The following is a 20,805-nucleotide window of genomic DNA, read 5'->3' as shown; positions in this document are numbered from 1 at the left end:
GTTGCTTCAATTTTCGTATTAACGATGGCATTCCATCATCAAGGGGAAGGGGCTGACCTGTGCAGGTTTCTGTAGTGTAGTGGTCATCACATTCGCCTCACACGCGCAAGGTCCCCAGTTCGAAACTGGGCGGAAACATGTTTGCTGTCAGCTGGAAACAGATGTTTTTGGTTCCTGCCTTGCATTCTCAATTGCTTCAATTTTCGTATTAACGATGGCATTTAATCATCAAGGGGAAGAGGGTGTCCTGTGCAGGTTTCTGTAGTGTAGGGGTGGATCCTTGGGTCATGGCGCCATTTCCAAACAGGCAGACAACTCTGGCCCAGGCTTCAGGATGTAGGCCTCTCTATTGTTCTTTTCAGAGCACGTGGGAGGCCATCACAACAGTAGTAACGGTGGCATTTCATCATCAAGGGGAAGAGGATGTCCTGTACAGGTTTCTGTAGTGTAGTGGTCATCACGTTCGCCTCACACGCGAAAGGTCCCCAGTTCGAAACTGGGCAGGAACAGTATTTTCTGTAATTCTTTTTCAACAAAGGCAGAGAGGTCAGAGGTCAGCTGATGCTTCACTTCAAGACTTCTCGTGAGTATACCTGCCAGTATATGCATCTATTCTTAGGAAGACCAAATTTCGGTGATGCAACTGGAAGAGCAAATGCAGCTTTTATGAAAGTACCTGTTCACGTCAGAAATCATTAGATTGGAAAGGGTGGAGCAGCTTGCGTTCAGGTTTCGGTAGTGTAGTGGTCATCACGTTCGCCTAACTCGCGAAAGGTCCCCAGTGCGAAACTGCGCGGAAACATGTTTGCTGTCAGCTGGAAATAAATCAGCGTCTGTTTCTAGTTAATCCATACCTCTTAATTCGATTAAAGAATTGGCTTTAGCGATGTTTTTGGTTCTTCCCTTGCATTGTCAGCAATATTCGAAGTAACGATGGCATTTCATCGTCAAGGGGAAGGGAGTGTCCAGTGCAGCTTTCCGTAGTGTGTCGGTCATCACGTTTGCATTACACGCGAAAGATCCCCAGTTTGAAACTGGGTAGAAACAGATTTGCTGTTGGCTCTTAATATGGAAAAAATGCAAGAGAGCGTCTTTATTACCTGTGTGACGTCATTGGGGAACCCTGATGAGGGCGCTGGCGTCTAGCAAATGCCCTCCTCTTCAAACTCAGAACCATACCCTAGGGGTGGATCCTGGGGTCATGGCGCCATTTCCAAACATGTAGACAACTCTGGCCCAGGCTTCAGGATGTAGTCCTCTCGATTGTTCTTTTCAAAGCACGTGGGAGGCGATCGCAACAGTAGTAATGATGGCATTTCTTGATAAGCGGAGGGAGGTGACCTGAGTGGGTTTCCGTAGTGTAGTGGTCATCACGTTCGCCTAACACGCGAAAGGTCCCCAGTTCGAAACTGGGCGGAAACATGTTTGTTGTCAGCTGGAAATAAATCAGCATCTTTTTTTAGTTACTGCATACCTCTTAATTCAATTAGAGAATTGGCTTTCGCGATGTTTTTGGTTCTTGCCTTGCATTCTCAGTTGCTTCAATTTTCGTAGTAACAATGGCATTTCATCATCAAGGGGAAGGGGCTGGCTTGTGCAGGTTTCTGTAGTGTAGTGGTCATCAAGTTAGCCTCACACGCGAAAGGTCCACAGTTCGAAACTGGGCAGAAATACAACTTTCTGTGTTTCTTAACAAAGGTAGAGAGATCAGCTGATACTTTACTTCAAGACTTCTCATGAGTATCTTTTGTACTTTTACTAACCCTGCAGCAATGCAGAAACTTGTGTTTTTCTTACAGGACTTGAGATCATACTAACTAGGGACCACCCTAAGGAAATAAAGAGGGGAGAACGGAAGAGATACGTCAGAGCAGTTAGAGAATGTAACTGAACATATCTCTGTCTGTTCTCCTTGCAAGTAAAAATGAGCGCTGTTGTCCTTTGTCTTTCTTCCCTGTTTAATCATGTTGTATGTGGCTTAAACCTGACAGAAGGGGCAGAGCAGCTTGTGCTCCGGTTTCTGTAGTGTAGTGGTCATCACGGTCGCCTTTCACGCGAATGATCCCCAGTTCAAACCTGAGCAGAAACAGATCTGCTGTCGGCTCTAAATATGAGAAAACTGCAGACAAACCGGACCTTTGTATTTGGTAAGTGCTACCTCTGATTTAGAATAGAAAATGTTGGCTTCAGCTGTTTGTTTGGTCAATTCATTGTGTAATTGCGGTAGTAAAGATGGCATTTGGTGCCTAGATGAAGCGTAAAGACGATTGGTCCAAGTACCCAAACCTGTGGGACTCCATAACTGACTGCAGTGCATGAGGAGGAGCTGTTGTGAACATGAACAAACTGATGTCTATCTGATAAGTAGGATTTGAACCACCTTATTGCAGTTCCTTTAATCCCAATTTCATGTTCCAGTCTCTGTAGTAAAATATTGTGATCTATGGTGTCGAAAGCAGCACTAAGATCCAAAAGGAGAAGTATGGAGGCTGATCCATTGTCTGAAGCAATTAGAATATCATTGGAGAGGTCCAGACAAAAGCTGGGACAGCTCTCTCCCACAACCGGGGCACTGGGAAAAAGCGAAGATCAAGAGCCATGGAGCGTCTTTATTACCTGTATGACGTCATCGGGGATCCCTGCTGAGGGCGCTGGTGTCTAGCAAATGCCCTCCTCTTCAAACTCAGAACCGTAGTGTATCGGTCATCACGTTTGCATTACAGGCGAAAGATCCCCAGTTTGAAACTGGGCAGAAACTGTGTTTTCGGTTATTCTTTTTCAACAACGGCAGAGAGGTCAGAGATCATACGCCCTGTGATATGAGGCCCTGAATGGTGTCTGCGATGCCCTCCTCTGTTTGGGGCTTGTGGGGGTACTGATTGATCCACACTGGATCAGAGGTGTTCACCTCAAAAGTTAATGGTTCACATTGCACCAGTCGCACTTCTGTCGGGCCCTGCGCCCATAGGGACTCTGGTAGAGAGTCAATGATAGACGCAGCCTCAGGGTGATCTGTTTTTTCTCTACCGTGAAACCGGGAGACCGGGCCTCCTCCAGAACTGAGCTATCTACGGCTTCTACTTGAATTGAGTATATGTTGGCTCTAGCCGAATAAAGTACTCCGCGAATGTCCGTGATAACCCAATCATCCTGTGCTAATGCTAGTTTTACCATCCCACCCAATTCTTTAGCCTGATGTTTAGGATGTAAAGCCAGAGACACTTGTGGGACGGCCTCTTCCGACATCTGATACCACTGCAATTATCGCAACAGTGTTAATGATGGCATTTCTTGATAAGCGGAAGGAGGTGACCTGTGCGGGTTTCCGTAGTGTAGTGGTCATCACGTTCGCCTAACACGCGAAAGGTCCCCAGTTCGAAACTGGGCGGAAACATGTTTGCTGTCAGCTGGAAACAGATGTTTTTGGTTCCTGCCTTGCATTCTCAGTTGCTTCAATTTTCGTATTAACGATGGCATTTCATCATCAAGGGGAAGAGGGTGTCCTGCGCAGGTTTCTGTAGTGTAGTGGTCATCACGTTCGCCTCACACGCGAAAGGTCCCCAGTTCGAAACTGGGCAGAAACATGTTTGCTATCAATTGGAAACAAATCAGCATCTCTCTTTAGTTAAGGCATACCTCTTAATTCAATTAGAAAAATTGGCTTTAGCGATGTTTTTGGTTCTTGCCTTGCATTCTCAGCTGCTTCAATTTTCGTAGTAAAATTACATGAGGGGCAGGTCTTTGTATTGCGCCAAATCATAACAAAGTGACATAAAGGTACTTTACATGAAGAGCAGGTCTAGAGGTCTAGGCCTTGCAGGAACATGGTATGGCGATGAGTCACCACTTGCAGGATGAGGACAGGGAGTGAGGAGGGGAGCTGGGAGAGACAGACTTCGGGAAAACATGGTTAGTAAATGCAGTACAAATGCTTAGAACTGGGAGAAACAGGGAGAGAGAGAGAGAGAGAGAGAGAGAGAAGCTCAGTCCTTCCCCCAGCAGCCTAGGCCTATAGTAGCATAGCTAAAGAGTAGAGGACTTTAACTTTTTCACTATAAGCTCTGTCATATAAGAAAGTTTTCAGCCTGATCTTGAAATTTGCGTAAGAGTCCGCCCCCCAAAACGATACTGGAAGTTGGTTCCATGGAAGAGGAGCCTGTTAACTGAAAGAGCCGCCTCCAGATTTCTTCTTGAAGACTCTAGGAACCACAAGTTAACCTCCACCTAGAGAGTGGAGTGGCCTACTAAGACAGTAAGGAACTATGAGCTCTCTGAGACGTGATGGAGCTCAGCCATTAAGAGCTTTATATGTTAACGGAAGGATTTTAAATTCTACTCTATATTTTACTGGCAGCCAATGAAAAGCAGCTAACACGGGAGAGATGTGATCTCATTTCCTAGTGACTGTTAATTTTCTTGCTGTAGCGTTCTGAATCAACTGAAGGCCTTTCAGAGATTTGTTTGGACATCTAGATAGTAACGAGTTACAGTAGTCCAGCCTAGAAGTTACAAATACATGGACGAGTTTTTCTGCATCATCCTGAGAGAGGATGTCTCTGATTTACTTAATTTTTCTCAGGGGGAACAAAGCTGCCCTACTGACTTCTTTTATGTCAGGGACAAAGGACATGTCCTGGTCAAAGGTTACTCCGAGGTTTCTTACAGTGGAGCTGGACACCAACGTAATGCCATCCAGACTGATTATGATTAGATTGCATTTCTCTGAGGTGCTTCGGGCCGAGTACAACAACTTCAGTTTTGTCAGAATTAAGGAGTAAAAAATGATGGGTCATCCAGACTTGTATGTGTTCAAGAAATGTCTGATGTCCTGATAATGTTGCCGAGAGGAAGTAGATGAAGCATAAAGAGGATTGGTCCAAGTAGTGAACCCTGTGGGACTCCATAACAGACTGCAGCGCATGAGGAGGAGCTGTTGTTAACATGAACTAACTGATGTCTATCTGATAAATAGGATTTGAACCACCTTAGTGCATGGTGCATGGTGTCGAAAGCAGCACTAAGATCCAAAATGAGAAGTATGGAGGCTGATCCATTGTCAGAAGCAATTAAAATATCATTGGAGAGGTCCAGACAAAAGCTGGGACAGTTCTCTCCCACAACTGGGGCACTGGGAAAAAGCGAAGATCAAGAGCCATGGAGCGTCTTTATTACCTGTGTGACGTCATCGGGGATCCCTGCTGAGGGCGCTGGTGTCTAGCAAATGCCCTCCTCTTCAAACTCAGAACCACACCCTAGGGGTGGATCCTGGGGTCATGGCGCCATTTCCAAACAGGCAGACAACTCTGGCCCAGGCTTCAGGATGTCGGCCTCTCTATTGTTCTTTTCAGAGCACGTGGGAGGCCATCACAACAGTAGTAACGATGGCATTTCATCAACAAGGGGAAGAGGGTGTCCTGTACAGGTTTCTGTAGTGTAGTGGTCATCACGTTCGCCTCACACGCGAAAGGTCCCCAGTTCGAAACTGGGCAGGAACAGTATTTTCTGTAATTCTTTTTCAACAATGGCAGAGAGGTCAGAGGTCAGCTGATGCTTCACTTCAAGACTTCTCGTGAGTATATCAAATCAAATCAAATCAAATCAGATTTATTTGTATAGCGCCAAATCATAACAAAGTTACATCAAGGCACTTTACATATAGAGCAGGTCTAGACCAAACTCTTTATAAATTTATTTGAAGAGACCCAACAGATCCCCCGATGAGCAAGCACTTGGCAACAGTGGAAAGGAAAAACTTCCTTTAAGAGGCAGAAACCTCGAGCAGAACCAGGCTCAAGGGGGGCGGCCATCTGCCTTGACCGGTTGGGTTGAGAGAGAGAGAGAGAGAGACAGGCAGGCAGGCATTGGAGGGGGGGGGTGTAGGCAGGAACATGTTGTTGCATGAAGTTCATGGAGTTGAGCTGTAATACAGAATTCATGCTATATGGGACCAGCAGGTGTTGCAGGAACATGGGATGGAGATGAGTCACCACCTGCAGGATGAGGACAGGGAGAGAGAGGAGAGGAACTGGGAGAGACAGAGACTTTGGCAGAACATGGTTAGTAAATGCAGTATAAATGCTTAGAACTGGGTGAAACTGTTTTGTTTATTTTGTTTTTTTTTTTAATAAGGATGGTTTTTATCAGCGCATGCAAGGAGGGAGTTAGAGAGAAAGAGGGAGAGAGGGTGACAGGGAGAGACAGAGAGCGAGAGAGAGAGAGAGAGAGAGAGAGAGAGAGAGAGAGAGAGAAGCTCAGTCCTTCCCCCAGCAGCCTAGGCCTATAGCAGCATACCTAAAGAGTAGAGGACTTTTTAACTGTACGCTCTGTCATACAGGAAAGTTTTAAGCCTGGTCTTGAAAGTTACTAAAGAGTCCGCCCCCCGTACCGATGCTGGGAGTTGGTTCCATAGAAGAGGAGCCTGATAACTGAACGATCTGCCTCCAGATTTACTCTTGGAGACTCTAGGAACCACAAGTAAACCTCCATCTAGAGAGCGGAGTGGCCTGCTAGGACAGTAAGGAACTATGACCTCTCTGAGATACGATGGAGCTTGGCCATTAAGAGCTTTATACGTTAAAAGAAGGATTTTGAATTCTACTCTATATTTTACTGGCAGCCAATGAAGAGCAGCTAACACGGGAGAGATGTGATCTCTTTTCCTAGTTCCTGTTAATATTCGTGCAGCAGCGTTCTGAATTAACTGAAGGCCTTTTAGAGATTTGTTTGGACATGCAGATAGTAATGAGTTACAGTAGTCCAGCCTAGAAGTTACAAATGCATGGACTAGTTTTTCTGCATCATCCTGAGAGAGGATGTTTCTGATTTTCCTAATGTTTCTCAGGTGGAAGAAAGCTGCCCGACTAACTTGTTTTATGTGAGGGACAAAGGACATGTCCTGGTCAAAAATTACTCCAAGGTTTCTTACAGTGGAGCTGGAGGCCAAAGTAATGCCGTCCAAACTGATGAGATGATTAGATAGTATTTTTCTGAGGTGCTTAGGACCGAGTACAATAACTTCTGTTTTGTCAGAGTTGAGAAGTAAAAAATTTCCAGTCATCCAGACTTTTATGTCATCAAGACATGCCTGCAGTCTGACTATCTGACTGACTTCATTTGGCTTCATTGATAGGTACAGCTGAGTATCGTCTGCGTAGCAGTGGAAATTGATGCTGTGTTTCCTGATAATGTTGCCTAGAGGAAGCAGATAGCAGAGATGTTCACTAATGGGCAATATATTTTTAGTTAAATACAGCTGTAGCAAATCATCTGAACGCTAAATGGTAAAAATTGATTCCATGTGATGTTATTGTTTTGAGTTTGAGTTTAACACAGATGTTTTTGCAGCAACGCTAATTTGTGCCTTCTGTGTTTCCGTAGCTGGTGCAGACTAGAGGAAGTCAGGTATAGTTTTAGTTGACCTAGTTTTGGAGAGAGACGGACAGCGGGAGAACTCCCATCCTTTTTTTTTTTTTTATATGGCCAGAAAACGTTTGCCTTTTTACAGTGATTTCTAAATAAAGTTGAAAGGAAACCTCAGCTTCCTTTTTTGGAGAAACTGTTCGCTATCTGCCGAGCTAGTGTAACGGGCGAGAAGACGTGAAACACACACAAGCAGGGGCAGAATAGTAAAAAGGCAGACTCTTCCAACGGTCGACAATCTTCCATCCTGTGAGTAGAAAGGAAAAACAAGAAAAGGAACTCTGATATTGAGGAGGGCCTTTAAATAATTTGTAATTCAGCACTAACAAGAAAAAAAAATAAATAAAACAGCACTCCTCTCAATGAAATAAGAAAAATTATTAGGCCTTGATGCTCTTTAAGTTGAATTTAAAAAATATTTTTTTGGATATTCAAAATACTTTTTAGGCTATGCTTAAAGAATATATTGGACAGAGAGAAATGAGTACAGCTATGAACGAAGGCATTGTTTCTCTGAGAGCAAAACCAGATAAAGACATTTTATAAGTAAACAATAGGTGGCCTAACACTCTTATCTATTTATTACTAAATCTAGACTCTACCTTATGCAAATAGATTAAAAAATTTAATAATATTGTTGCTGAAACTTAGGCTTTGTCTGAAGTTGACATATCAGTAATGATATTGACAGAGGTGGAAATAGTCCTGAAAATTTGTACTCAAAACATGTACTGTTACATTTGTTAAATTGGACTCAATTACAAGTGTTAAAAATACTTCAGTAAAAGTAGAAAGTACTCTTCTCAAAAACTACTCAAAGTATCAATTACTTTATAACTGATATACTGTTTACAAGGAATTTTGTTTGACAAAAATGCACAGAGCAGCTTAAACCTTTCCCAATACACTGCGAACAACAGGAAGGTGTCCTAAACTCTTAGACATAATAGCATTTCTGTCACACTTCACTTTCTGAACCTTTTGATCAGTTTCAGTAAGAGCTGGTTTTCCAAGTCTCTCCGACTTCATTTGGTATGATTATTATGAGGAGCGTAAAGAGTGTAAACACACGGCACACACTGACATATGAATAGCTCACTGACTCCACAAGTCACACCATTCCAGTCAGCCTCAATTTATCCAACTGTGATACTGTTGAAGGACTCCAATAAGCAGGAATAATAAAATAGAAAAGGCAAAATTACATAAATACTGCACACAAAATAACTATGTGGGTTTTGCACAAAACTGCAAGAGATTAGAGTGAAGTCATTTTAATGGATTTTATATGTTTGCAGCTGTTTTGATATTTACATAGTGAAAAGTGGGGTTACATCATGCTGACAAAAGCAAATATGGACGGATCTGAGAAACTCTCTGCTGCTCACAGAGATGAGAATTCATGGGAATAAATCACAATATATTAGTGGTGTGTGTCTTTATTTCTTGCCCCCCCACCGATGGTTTGCTTTAATGTCTGAGATGTGTGTGTGGTTGGGACGAGAGAGAGAGCCCACAAAAGATGGTCACCACAGTTGCAGACTGAAGTCTACCGGATCAGGTATTGGTCCTTTAACTAGTGATGACTGACTTATCAACTGATCACAGTGATTGACAAGCTGGACCAAACGGCTTGATGGTACTTAATTAAAGGTGAAAATATATTAATATTATTTTGATTAAATTTGGCAAATTAGATTTCATTATTTGTCGTCCCCTTCACTGGAGCTGTGCGACTCTCATCCGCTTTTGAGCGGTGATCATTTATATATATATATATATGGGATTCAAACTTCCCAGCAGCAGTTTTTTTTTCTGCTTCCGAGTACACTAAAATGCAATATAACTACACTTATACTCTTACTTTACTTCTACAAATAATTTCTAAAAATAATTGCTTTGTCTACTTACCGCTTTCACAAAATGTATCGCTAAAAGATGTGAACTCTGAACCCTGTGGCTGCCGCAGGCAAAAATGACAGCATTACAAAATATCATTGGACAAGAGCGCTGTCAATAACGGATGCCGCATTGTGATTGGTCAATATAATAGTTGGGTGGATTTAACGCAGTCGGGAGGGGGGGGAGCCACCGAAGGACTTAGCAAATGAAGGTAAGCTAACTCTTTGCTAAATGTAATTTCCCAACAGGTAGGATGTATTTAATTCGGTTGTACAACTTTGAAGAATCTTGTCCGCATGTACGGTAGTTAAGTTAGCTAGTCTGAAACTGGGACCACATTAAGCTATGATCTTGTTAACCTTAGCTAACTACCATGGTAGCATGGCAGGGGGAGGCCGTGTGAACGGGCTATATATTATCTTAAAGCCCGCGGGAAGCTCGGGACGTGTCTGATACTGGCCAAGGACGTCGGCGAGGTAGGTCTGATTTGATCATTTCCCCTTTCTGTGCCTCTGATATGTGCACATAAGCTACATGGTTAACTGTGAAATTTCGTCATATCAAAAGTTTTGATATTAAATCTCAGCATTTATTTTTCTGTGGTGTTTCTAAAGGGTAGGCGACTCAAGTATTTTTGGTGTAGATATTGAATGTTTGTCAATTCTCAAGTGTTTTGAAACGGTTAAATTCAGCACCAAATTTGTGTTACAAATGGCATCAATACAGAAAATTCTATGTTGAAATGATATAATTAATTTGGAACCACTTCTTAAATTTGTGACTTTAATATGTTGCGCTATTGTGTATTTCACAGAATGGATTGCCTGGTGGGAAATTTTAAAAAGATTCCCAAAAGAGCAGGCGTCCTACCAAAGCTCACCCAAAGATGACCAGGATGGTAAAACAGTCTTTCCTCAACATTCGATGCCACGCCTTGAAATTTCTTTTTTATTGTCACAAATACACCACCACATTTCTCCACCTTCATGCATATTGCTCCAAAGTGAAGGAGAGCAAAGCACAGTAGTGGGAGAGCTGAGTGAAGGATCAGGAGACGGAGATGAGAGTGGAAGAGGAAAAACCTAAAGGGAAGCACAGGCTATCAGGCTGGGACCCTAAATGGGTTGGAAAAAAAAAAACCACACTGATAATGGTGAGTGTTGATTATTGATTAACTTTTTTTTTTTTTTTTGCATAATATACATTTCAATGTATCAGTTAAATGAATAACAAATAAATTCAGTGTGTTTCTGCTGTAAGAGCAATGATCAATAATGCTACCTTACTCTGTCCCTATAGGAATTAATTTAATTTATTTTTTTTTACTTTTTACATTCAGCCTTTATCTGACATTGTATAGGTTATAATGGTTTTAAGGGAAAAAAACATTTTCAACTAACCAACCAATAAATAGGTTGTAAAAGTTAAATCTGCAGTCAAGTGTCCTTTGTTTACGCCACCACGGCCCCTCAGGGAGCCTGCCCCAACTGCTGAAAAAATTCCTAAAGGCAATACTATGAAAGAATCATTGTTTTACTGCACATGTTTTTGATCTATTTCTATCTTATTTCTTTTGATAAATATTTTTAAGTTTTATTTTAGATTATATTCATTTATTATTAGTTTAGAAATTGCATGTTTAATTTTATGATTGCTTAGTATGTAGGACTTCTTTGCTTAAAATGTCTTTTTGTATTTTTGATATCTGAAAGTGGATACACAGCAAAAATCTATAAGGTCTGTGTGGTCAACCCCTTTGTAGCAACTTCTTGTTTTATGAATACAATTAAACATTAGCCTATGGAAATGTTCAATGTATTGTGTATTGCACATTCAGTGTAATGCACTTCATCTATGAGAGGTCATCTGGCTCATATGTATGTGTAGATCAACATGGCAGCTGTTAACAGTCACGACCAAAGTAAAAGGAGGCAGCAACAGTTCAGTCCTGTTTAATGTTCCACGTCACCCTTTCCCATAATTGAAAGGGTGATGTGGAACTGACTGGACATAATATATTTTGAGTTGTAATTTGTCTTAAACCACCCATAAAGTCTATGTCACCTTCTTTAAGGCATTTTACATCTTAGTGCAATGCAGCATGTTGTGCCTCATCCATGGGAGCCCCATCTTCCCAAAGATCCAAACAGCTACAGCCAAGGATGAAAAGTTAAAATATAAGAAAGAGATGTTATAGTTCATGTAAAAGTGATACTAAACTAAGGTAGGCTTTGGGTGGACCCAGTCCAAAATGACAAACAAAAGAAATCTAACTGAGGGAGAGGTAACTGACCTAAAACAAAAAGAACAAAGCCAAAAAGGTTAACCTCCCTAATTAAAAAACGCAGGAGAAAATGGGTGAACAAAGCAAATGGTGGTCCAGCCCTACACAAAAACAAGCTTTACTGCTCATGTGGCTGTTTGGATGAAGCAGAGGATGCGCGATGTATGTCAATATGTACTTGATAATTCCTTCAATAGTCTCATATCTGAATATTATATCTGTCTCGAATGCCAACCCTCAGAGCCGAGGCAGCAGGAGGTGCACAAAGAGGTATTCCACAGGCTGCTGTTATGGCAGGGCTGCAGAGGTCACATAATGGGAGACAACGGTTCTCCCCAAATTTTCCTGAAACTGTGCAGGCAAGGCAAGGGCAACACCAGAAACCATAGCAACCTGCAAAACACGAGTTGGAATTTATAGGATGACAATCTAAGTTTGTTTGTATCCGTGAAAGGAACGTTAAATGTGACAGATTATGTGTAAAATAAATTTGATTCTTTTTCTTACAGGATTTTACTTCATCAAAGCAGTCAAACAGGCCAGTGTTCCAGGTTGTCAAGGGATATGCCATTGCCGATTCAACTTTACAGCAGAGAAGAATGAACATGAAAGTACAACCACAAATCAATTTTTTTCTCTGATCACTTTTGAGCACCTGGTGACATTCATTGTACCTTTACAAATGCAAATTCATAATTTACACATTGTTAAACTCAGGGTGGTCGGCATAGTGGTTAGCGTTGTCACCCCACAATAAGAAGTTCCAGGCCTGGGGCCTTTCTGTGTGGAGTTTGTATGTTCTCCCTTTGTCTGTGTGGGTTTCCTCCCACCGTCCAAAGACATGCACGTTTGGGTTAATTGGTGATCTACCCCGCCCTCGCTCAATGTGAGCTGGGACCTGCGACTGAAGGTGAATGAACAAAATGTCAGAGCCTTCAGATGCTGTTTCATTTATTTAATTCACTTCTTTCCACTACTGCTTGTTTTTGCTGTTTTTGTTGACATACATGTCACTAAATCCTTAGTTTCATTTAGTCCACTTAATTTGGATTTTATGACTAGTATTGCTCATTACTGGCTCAAAGCAGTAACAAATACATTTTTAGTACATATATATTTTGATGTATGTTAACTTGCACATTTGTATATTTTGCTCTTGTAAATAACTTTTTTTGCATTGTATTTTATGTTGTGCAGTTTGTCTGATATCTGGCTGCTGGGATCACTGAAGTACATCTATCTATTTACAGTACAGGCCAAAAGTTTGGACATACTTTCCTATTCATTTGAATGAGAAGGTGTGCTCAAACTTTTGGCCTGTACTGTATCTGCCTATCTATCTATCTATCTATCTGTCTGTCTATCTATAAACTCAGGGGACAGCAAGTCCATACCTGAATTGTGTGAATGTGAAATCATTGTAAGTCAAGTAGGTCTCTAAACAAAAACCTGTGTTTTAATTGTGAGGAATTTATTCAGCGATACTTCTGGCCTCTCAGCAGCTAACCAGTTGGTACTGATGATTTTCATTACATGACTAATTGTAGCACAACAACAATCAGGACTTTGTCTGCCTTTGGTTCCTTAAATGCTGTGCTGAATCAGCCTCCTTTAATCTAAATACAGTACAGGACAAAAGTTTGGACACACCCTCTCATTCAAATGAACAGAAAATATGTCCAAACTTTTGGCCTGTACTGTAAATAAGCATTAAAATGAGAGCAATAATACCAGTTCCAGCAAAAGTGCTGTCTGTATTTGAAAACAGGTAAATGCACTGCATGTTTCTTTTTTTGTGTTTGTTTTATTGGCGCTTCAAAATGCTTTACATGAGGTCATGGCCATGTATATGTTCACACATTCATATAACACTTTTTATAGGCATACAGTGCTTTTATACAAAAATATGTCAACAGCTCATCACCTGCAGTTATATGAGGAACAATTTGGAGTTCCTGTCCAAAGACTGTTGAAATAATCCACCCTCTATATATATTAAAGAACTTCCTGAGCCTTAAACGCCCCATCTTTTTTGTATTTTGTGCAGGGTTTGTCTGTACAAGGTACAATGTACCAGTTCTGAGTTGTTATCTTTAGTTTCTGCAGCAGTAAGATAAAGCTTTAACTTTACTATTAAGATAAAAACTAAAAGTCTTACCTGATTGAGTAGACAGTCTTGTTATAACTCAGGAGGGTTGCAAAGCTATGTGTCCTGCTCGAGGAGCGGCATTTATCTCATGTCAACAAAGTCATCACAAACATGCAGCAGAACCTGACTGTACAAGGAGGGGTGTTCACTAATGGGCAATATATTTTTAGTTAAATACAGCTGTAGCAAATCATCTGAACACTAAATGGTAAAAATTGGTTCCATGTCACAGAGTCAGAGCAATACACTCCCATACAATAGAATATTTTGTTATACATAATCACATAAATACACTTATTTACCTTGCCTTTGGCTACTGTTCTCAAAGTAATTCCTCAGCAAGTCATTTCCAAAATCCCTTTGAAATCAGAATTATAATGTGCTCAATTGCAGATGCCACAGCCTCTCTGATACAGTATCTAATATTATAGTATTTTTATGTATGAGAAGAGTCAAATCAGTGCTTCACTGTGACAAAATAAATGGTAACACAAGTGACCTGCAGCCAAAAAGGATTAAGTTAGACAAATGATCTCAAAATACATTTCAATTAGGTTGTTTAAAAATGATTCCTTTTCATAACTGTGCATTTACTACAATCTTTTCTATTTATTTATTTGAATTACTATTTCACTGTGATACATATTAATGAACTCTTCAGTAAATATGTACCAGATAGCCAGAAGGCCAGTTTCCATCTGTAGCGGTGGCCAGATGTTACAATAGCCTCCCTGACCTGCCTGTTGCTGCTGCTGCTGCTGCTGCTGCTGCCACCACCTTGTGTGTAGTGATCACTGCTGCAGAGACAAACCACAGTTCAAAAACAATAAAACAGTTTGAGCAGCCAGGACTCCACCGATATATCCAGACATCCTCACAAACAGGGAGGCAGAGCCCCATAACACCCACTTTCACGTCTTAAGCCGTGATTGTCACTAAAGTCATGCAATTACACCTTGTTATTGTTTCAAATGTGACCGATGTCATGCTGCTTTACTGAAAGGACGTTAGCTGAGCTCAGACAGACTGGCAGGCAGCTCTGATGCTCTGAGGGAGGGCGTGTGACGTCATTGTGTCTTCAAGCACCGGACCTACGAGATTAGTCTCCATGACAACTGCACGTCGTTTGAAAGACATTTGATTATGATTCTGGTTTTGTGGACACTGTCACGTGATGACTTTCTGGCCAGCTCCGCATGTAAACGCAGCAGTTTACAGCAGCTCCACCCTTTTCTGCCGTCATCTCTCCATCTCTGATAGCTCCCGCCATCCCGCTCACTAAGATTCGGGCACATGGGGCAGCAGCCAATCAGGTGCGAGTTCCAATGTTTTCGACCAATCATCAGCGATTAGAGTGACAGTGACGTCCAAACTCCCTCACCCCTTCGATGTCACCGTGACGTCTACCTGCCTCCCCCGGGGAGTATAAATAGCAGCTGTGAGCTGTCTCCTCTTCACATCTCCCCACAGGGGAGAGCTGAACGTCCTGAGACTCTGGGGGACGCTCAGGCTCCGGCCTGAGAGTCACTGACGGTGCCTTTCGGTAAGGGGCGCTGTCGGTGGGGGCCTCTGTGTCAACTTGGACGATCTGAGGCTCGTCCTGAAAAGCCTCCCAGAAGAGGACAAGTACAGGAGGACTGCTGTTCTCCTGTATTTGGACGAATCTGGGAGGCGAACCGGACCAGGCGCCTGGCTGAGCTGTTGTTTTTTTATTTAGGGCTCAGTTTAGAAAAAATAGTTAATTAAACTATTATTAAAATTTATGTTTCTTGTTTGTTTGTTTGTTTGTAATCTCTCTCTCTCTCTCTCTCTCTCTCTCTCTCTCTCTCTCTCTCCCTTTCTTCCCCCCCTTTCTTTCCCCCCTTTCTTTCCCCCTTTTTCCCCCTCTCTTTCCCCCTCTCTTTCCCCCCCCTTTCTTTCCCCCTTTCTTTCCCCCTTTTTCCCCCTCTCTTTCCCCCTTTCTTTCCCCCCCTTTCTTTCCCCCTTTCTTCCCCCCCTTTCTTTCCCCCCTCTTTCCCCCCCCCCTTTCTTTCCCCCTTTCTTCCCCCCCTCTTTCTTTCCCCCTTTCTTTCCCCCCTTTCTTTCCCCCCTCTCTTCCCCCCCCCTTTCTTTCCCCCTTTCTTCCCCCCCTCTTTCTTTCCCCCCCTCTCTTTCCCCCTTTCCCCCCCTCTTTCTTTCCCCCTTTCTTCCCCCCCTTTCTTTCCCCCCTCTCTTCCCCCCCCTTTCTTTCCCCCTTTTTCCCCCCTCTCTTCCCCCCCCCTTTCTTTCCCCCTTTCTTCCCCCCTTTCTTTCCCCCTTTCTCCCCCCCCTTTCTTTCCCCCCTCTCTTTCCCCCTTCCCCCCCCTTTCTTTCCCCCTTTCTTCCCCCCCTCTTTCTTTCCCCCTTTCTTTCCCCCTTTCTTCCCCCCCCTTTCTTTCCCCCCTCTCTTTCCCCCTTCCCCCCCCCTCTTTCTTTCCCCCTTTCTTCCCCCCCCTTTCTTTCCCCCCCTTTCTTCCCCCCCTTCTTTCCCCCTTTCTTCCCCCCCCTTTCTTTCCCCCTTTCTTCACCCCCTTTCTCCCCCCCCTTTCTTTCCCCCTTTCTTCCCCCCCCTTTCTTTCCCCCTTTCTTTCCCCCCTCTCTCCCCCCCCCTTTCTTTCCCCCTTTCCCCCCCTCTTTCTTTCCCCCCTCTCTTCCCCCCCCTTTCTTTCCCCCCTTCTTCCCTCTCTCTTTCTCCCCCCTTCTTCCCCTCTCTCTTCCCCCCCCTCCCTCTCTGCCCCCCCAACCTGAGATTAAACCTTCCAAGTGCTTGCTCTGATTTCATTTCATTATTTTTCAATCAATACAAATATTTTTCATCAACTACTTTGCAGCCTGTCTGTTTCACAGAATAAACACTTCAATGTCAAATCAATCAAAGAGTGCATCCAAACCTACTCGTTCACTTGGGTAGTCATTTTTTATCATGCTGTTTCTCCTTTGCTGCTGCAGCGGTGAAACATGTGCTCATCCTCTCCATGGGCCTGCATTAACACCTCCAACTCCATCGGGTTGATATAACTGCATCTTTTTTCTTTCCCGGTTGTCTCAAGGTCAACATACTCAGAGTTGATTGAACCAACTCACATCAGCTGTTCTGGAACCGGATATTCAGACTTTCCCATCTCAGAGTTCATTTTTTTTAAATTGACTTAAGCTATTAAACAAAATAAATATTCATTTAAACCCCTAATAAAATGTTTTAACGTCATCTCATTTAATAGCCCACTGAGTAAATGAACACATACAATGTTTACCCATTTTTATTGAAGTAATTCAAAAAGTGACATGTGTACACGAACGAAAATAAAATCTACTCATTTAAAAAAAAAAGAGACTGCTTAGCCAACAGAAAGAAGGCAGAGGCCTGAAAAATGAGTGGAGCTGCCACCACCACCTCTGACAGAGGCTGAGGAGCTGAGGACATCCCGGGGTCACCCCCCAGGACACAAGTGCCTACATCAGATGTAAGTATAAACTTCTGTCTTTTAAAAAAGAAAACATATATATGTAACACTTCTTGTGTATATATGTCTGCACCCCACCCCCAACAGTTGTGGATGGTGTCATCTGCCTCGTTCAGCCTCCGACTGAAACTCTTGAACATCTCTTGAAGCTAACATAACTTAGTGATTACCAATGGCCTCTCACTTTTTCCCCCTCTGCTGCTCTGTGTTTCATGTTTAGTTTCCTTCTCAACTTCCTTTAGTGATAACGCTAAATGTCAAAAATGCAGTTTGTTTCGACATATGGAGGTGAGATTAAGTGAGCTAGCCAGACCCCTGTTGTCGGTGTGGGCCGACCTAGAGCAGCTCAGAGAGTTACTTCTCTCCCAGACATTCTCCAGCAGTCAGGATCTAGTCACAGCAGCAGCCCCCGGTTCAGGGCCTGGTCTGGCTGCACCTTTACCAGTCCACAGGGGAGTGCAGCAGGGAGGGAGGGGGAGGGGCTGGCAGGGGTGGTCTTCCCCAGATGTCCCACAGCAGTAAAGCCGTCAGTGTACGCTGACGACATAATAGTGATTTTAAACACAGAGGGACATTTGTGTTTTAGAGGAGAATGTGGCACTTTTTAACAAACTGTCTTCAGCCAGAGTGAAGTTTTGATAGGAGCATGTAGAGGAGGAAGAGGGCCAAGCACTGAAAGCTGGGGGACGCCTTGGAGCAGAGGAGCAGGGGAGGAGGTGCAATTGTTGTCTGTCAGTGAGGTAGGACATTAACCAAGATAGGGCAGTGCCGGAGATGCTGAGGGATGATTCCAGGCGGAAGAGGAGAATGGAGGTGCTGATGGTGTCGAAGGTTGCCGTGAGGTTGAGAAGGATGAGGATGTTGAGGTGGCCAGAGTCAGAAGAGAGAAGCAGGCCGTTTGTTACTTTCAGAAGGGCTTTTTCTGTGCTGTGCTGTTGGCGGAAACCTGATTGAAATGGTTCGAACAGATCGTTTGAGAACCTTCATATCCTCACATGCACATTAACAGTTGTTGACCTCTGTAACAGTTTCCTCCTTCCATCCAGTGCAGAACTCCCTCCAGCTTCATCAGGAGAAAGGACTGGACTTAATAATCATGGGTTTTAATAAAAACTGCATCATTTGTGCTTTGTTTTTTTTCTGCAGGGCTCTCTCTGTAAGGACATTGCAACTTCCTGTTTCTGTATGTGGTGTTCCTGGTGTCAGATGCATCGTGAGTTAAAAAATCGCAAGAAAAATGTCACCGTCGTCAACATGCAGCCTGCTCCAGTGACGATGGCTCCTGGACCCACAGCTCCTGTCATCTTTGGGGGACCACCAGGCGTCGTGGTAGCTTCATACTGAGCTCTGTGGCTTCTCCGCAAAAAAAAAAAAAAAAAAAAAATCAATTGGTTTTTTGAAGGACCTCTGAAATCCAATAACCACTGTGTTATTTATAATTGGACCACCATTTGCTTTGTTCACCCATTTTCTCCTGCGTTTCTTAATTAGGGAGGTTAACTTTTTTGGTTTTGTTCTTTTTGTTTTAGGTCAGTTTCCTCTCCCACAGTTAGATTTCTTTTGTTTGTCGTTTTGGACTGGGTCCACCCAAAGCCTACCTTAGTTTAGTATCACTTTTACATGAAATAAAACGTCTTTTTCTTATATTTAACTTTTCATCCTGGCTGTAGCTGTTTGGATCTTTGGGAAGATGGGGCTCCCATAGATGAGGCACAACATGCACCATTGCACGAAGGTGTAAAATGACCTAAAGAAATTGTCAAAAAATATTTTAGTCCTCTTACTGAAACTAAAATTAGGATTTTGTGCTTTTCTCTATCCAATAATACTACAGGTTACAGGTTTTGGCCTGTTACTTAAATAAAACAGGACATTTTGTAATCCATTTCCAGGTGGAAGAGGGAGAAGTGTGGGAAATGGACATGAGCAGTTCTTTTCTCTTGCAAGTCACCACATGTGGCACAGTCTGTTACTCACAGAGTGAATTTTCACCCTTGGTGGCTATGTCGATTTTCATATACTGTTTGTGTTTAGGAAACACTGTGCGGTGTGATTTTATTGTCTGCTCAGGATGCTTGTGTGCCAATTTGTCTTTACATAGAAGTTATTTGATGGCAGCCAACCACTAACACACACATACACATATATACATAAAAAAAAACTGAGCCCGGAAAAGAAACGGCTCAGCCAGGGGCCTGGTCCGGTTCACAACTCAGATTTGTCCAAATACAGGAGAACAGCAGTCCTCTTTGTATTTGTTCTATCTCACCGGAACATGGACAGAAAAACATTCGTGCACACAAGTGCAAAGGCGATATAGAGTCACATGTAATCCTCTATGTCAGTGTGTTAGGACGGTGGACTACCTGCAGGTCTCCCTCAGAAGCAGGGAGAAGGGAGGGGCCTGTGGGAAGATCGAAAAACAAGATGGTATGAAGCCCTCATTTCTTTAAATGTTCTGTAAGCAATTTTCACTGCCACTAGATGTTGTAATTAACCACCTTTACACCACAGCCACACCGCTGCCCTGGATTCAACAGCAAAAACGGTCATGTAAGATTATGTTGCCATCAAGTTCATTTGTACATGAGGAGAGGAAAAGTTCTGAGTCTACCTGGAAACCTTTAGCCATGGGGTTGTGTGTTTCAGTAAAACTCCACAGCTGTATTGGGGAAGAAACCCAGCCTTAAATGCGTTCAGGAGACAAAATTGGGATTCTCTTTTGAGCCTCATTTCAGTTTCTATTTTGTCAAACCTGTTTGTCATGTTTCTCCTAAAATTCAGGAGAAATAGGTGAGAGAACAATTTGCAGGAGTCATAGTTGAGACTAGAGGAAATAACTTGCAGTCTCATTCAAGGCTCATTCTTTTCTCTGATGAGAAGACAATGAGCATCGAAAGTAGCTTACTTTTGAGCAATATGTGAGATTACATACACACACACACACATACAAAATAAACTTAATTAAAAAGGCCAAATTTACCAAACAGCAATGTTCTGTGTATTGAGGTGTTATTTTCAATGGAACACACACAACCTGATCACCCACCTGACTACTGAATTTGGAGTTTGTCCAAATGTCATATTTAGAAGTGAGTAAAGCAAATTAACATCAGCAGAAGATGTGCATTTATACATATACATGGAGACAATTTTAGTTTAGGCATTAAAACTACTGGATTGGGATGAGAGTGAAGCTGGAAATAACAAACGCAAAAATAGCACTCTACAACTCTTTCAAGTTCTTAATAATCTTTTCAAATTCCATAGCCTGTGCTTCTGTCAAATGGCCAAGCGACCCTTTCAAATTCTTAAGGGCCTCTGAATTGTTCAACCGATCCGACAACAATCCCTCATCAGGCTCAGGAACAGCATCATCCATACATTCACCTGAAACCAGTCCCACTTCACCAGTCCCCAGGCAGGACTCACTGGCATTGCCCCCTCCTGGTCAGCACTGGACACACTAGAGGAGGGAGCATAATATGGTTTAAGAAGATTGACATGGAACAGTTTTACAGGTTTCCTATGACCAGGGGTTGAAATCAAATAATTTTCATCTGAAATAC

The 20,805-nt window shown here is 42.7% G+C and overlaps 1 long non-coding RNA gene and 7 other non-coding genes across 8 annotated transcripts; 7 read left to right on the top strand and 1 right to left on the bottom strand.

Moving 5' to 3' along the window:
• The first annotated feature begins 65 nt into the window (after positions 1–65).
• On the top strand, positions 66–138 carry trnav-cac (transfer RNA valine (anticodon CAC)). Its single transcript has one exon. It is a non-coding gene; the product is annotated as a tRNA-Val (tRNA).
• A 298-nt stretch (positions 139–436) lies between these two features.
• Positions 437–509, top strand: trnav-cac (transfer RNA valine (anticodon CAC)). The gene has a single exon. It is a non-coding gene; the product is annotated as a tRNA-Val (tRNA).
• Positions 510–1,349: 840 nt separating this feature from the next.
• On the top strand, positions 1,350–1,422 carry trnav-aac (transfer RNA valine (anticodon AAC)). Its single transcript has one exon. It is a non-coding gene; the product is annotated as a tRNA-Val (tRNA).
• A 594-nt stretch (positions 1,423–2,016) lies between these two features.
• Positions 2,017–2,089, top strand: trnae-uuc (transfer RNA glutamic acid (anticodon UUC)). The gene has a single exon. It is a non-coding gene; the product is annotated as a tRNA-Glu (tRNA).
• A 1,232-nt stretch (positions 2,090–3,321) lies between these two features.
• trnav-aac (transfer RNA valine (anticodon AAC)) lies at positions 3,322–3,394 on the top strand. Its single transcript has one exon. It is a non-coding gene; the product is annotated as a tRNA-Val (tRNA).
• Positions 3,395–3,511: 117 nt separating this feature from the next.
• trnav-cac (transfer RNA valine (anticodon CAC)) lies at positions 3,512–3,584 on the top strand. The gene has a single exon. It is a non-coding gene; the product is annotated as a tRNA-Val (tRNA).
• Positions 3,585–5,422: 1,838 nt separating this feature from the next.
• trnav-cac (transfer RNA valine (anticodon CAC)) lies at positions 5,423–5,495 on the top strand. The gene has a single exon. It is a non-coding gene; the product is annotated as a tRNA-Val (tRNA).
• A 6,179-nt stretch (positions 5,496–11,674) lies between these two features.
• Positions 11,675–13,827, bottom strand: LOC115042204 (uncharacterized). The gene is made up of 3 exons (XR_003840662.1): positions 13,764–13,827; positions 12,113–12,187; positions 11,675–11,998 (listed from the first exon to the last, which is right to left on the bottom strand). It is a non-coding gene; the product is annotated as an uncharacterized LOC115042204 (long non-coding RNA).
• Between the last annotated feature and the right edge of the window lie 6,978 nt (positions 13,828–20,805).

Source organism: Echeneis naucrates, chromosome 4 (assembly GCF_900963305.1).
Source record: "Echeneis naucrates chromosome 4, fEcheNa1.1, whole genome shotgun sequence".
In the NCBI taxonomy this organism is placed as follows: domain Eukaryota; kingdom Metazoa; phylum Chordata; class Actinopteri; order Carangiformes; family Echeneidae; genus Echeneis; species Echeneis naucrates.
The sequence above is the reverse complement of the archived record's forward strand: the minus strand, read 5'-3'. Positions and strand labels throughout refer to the sequence as shown.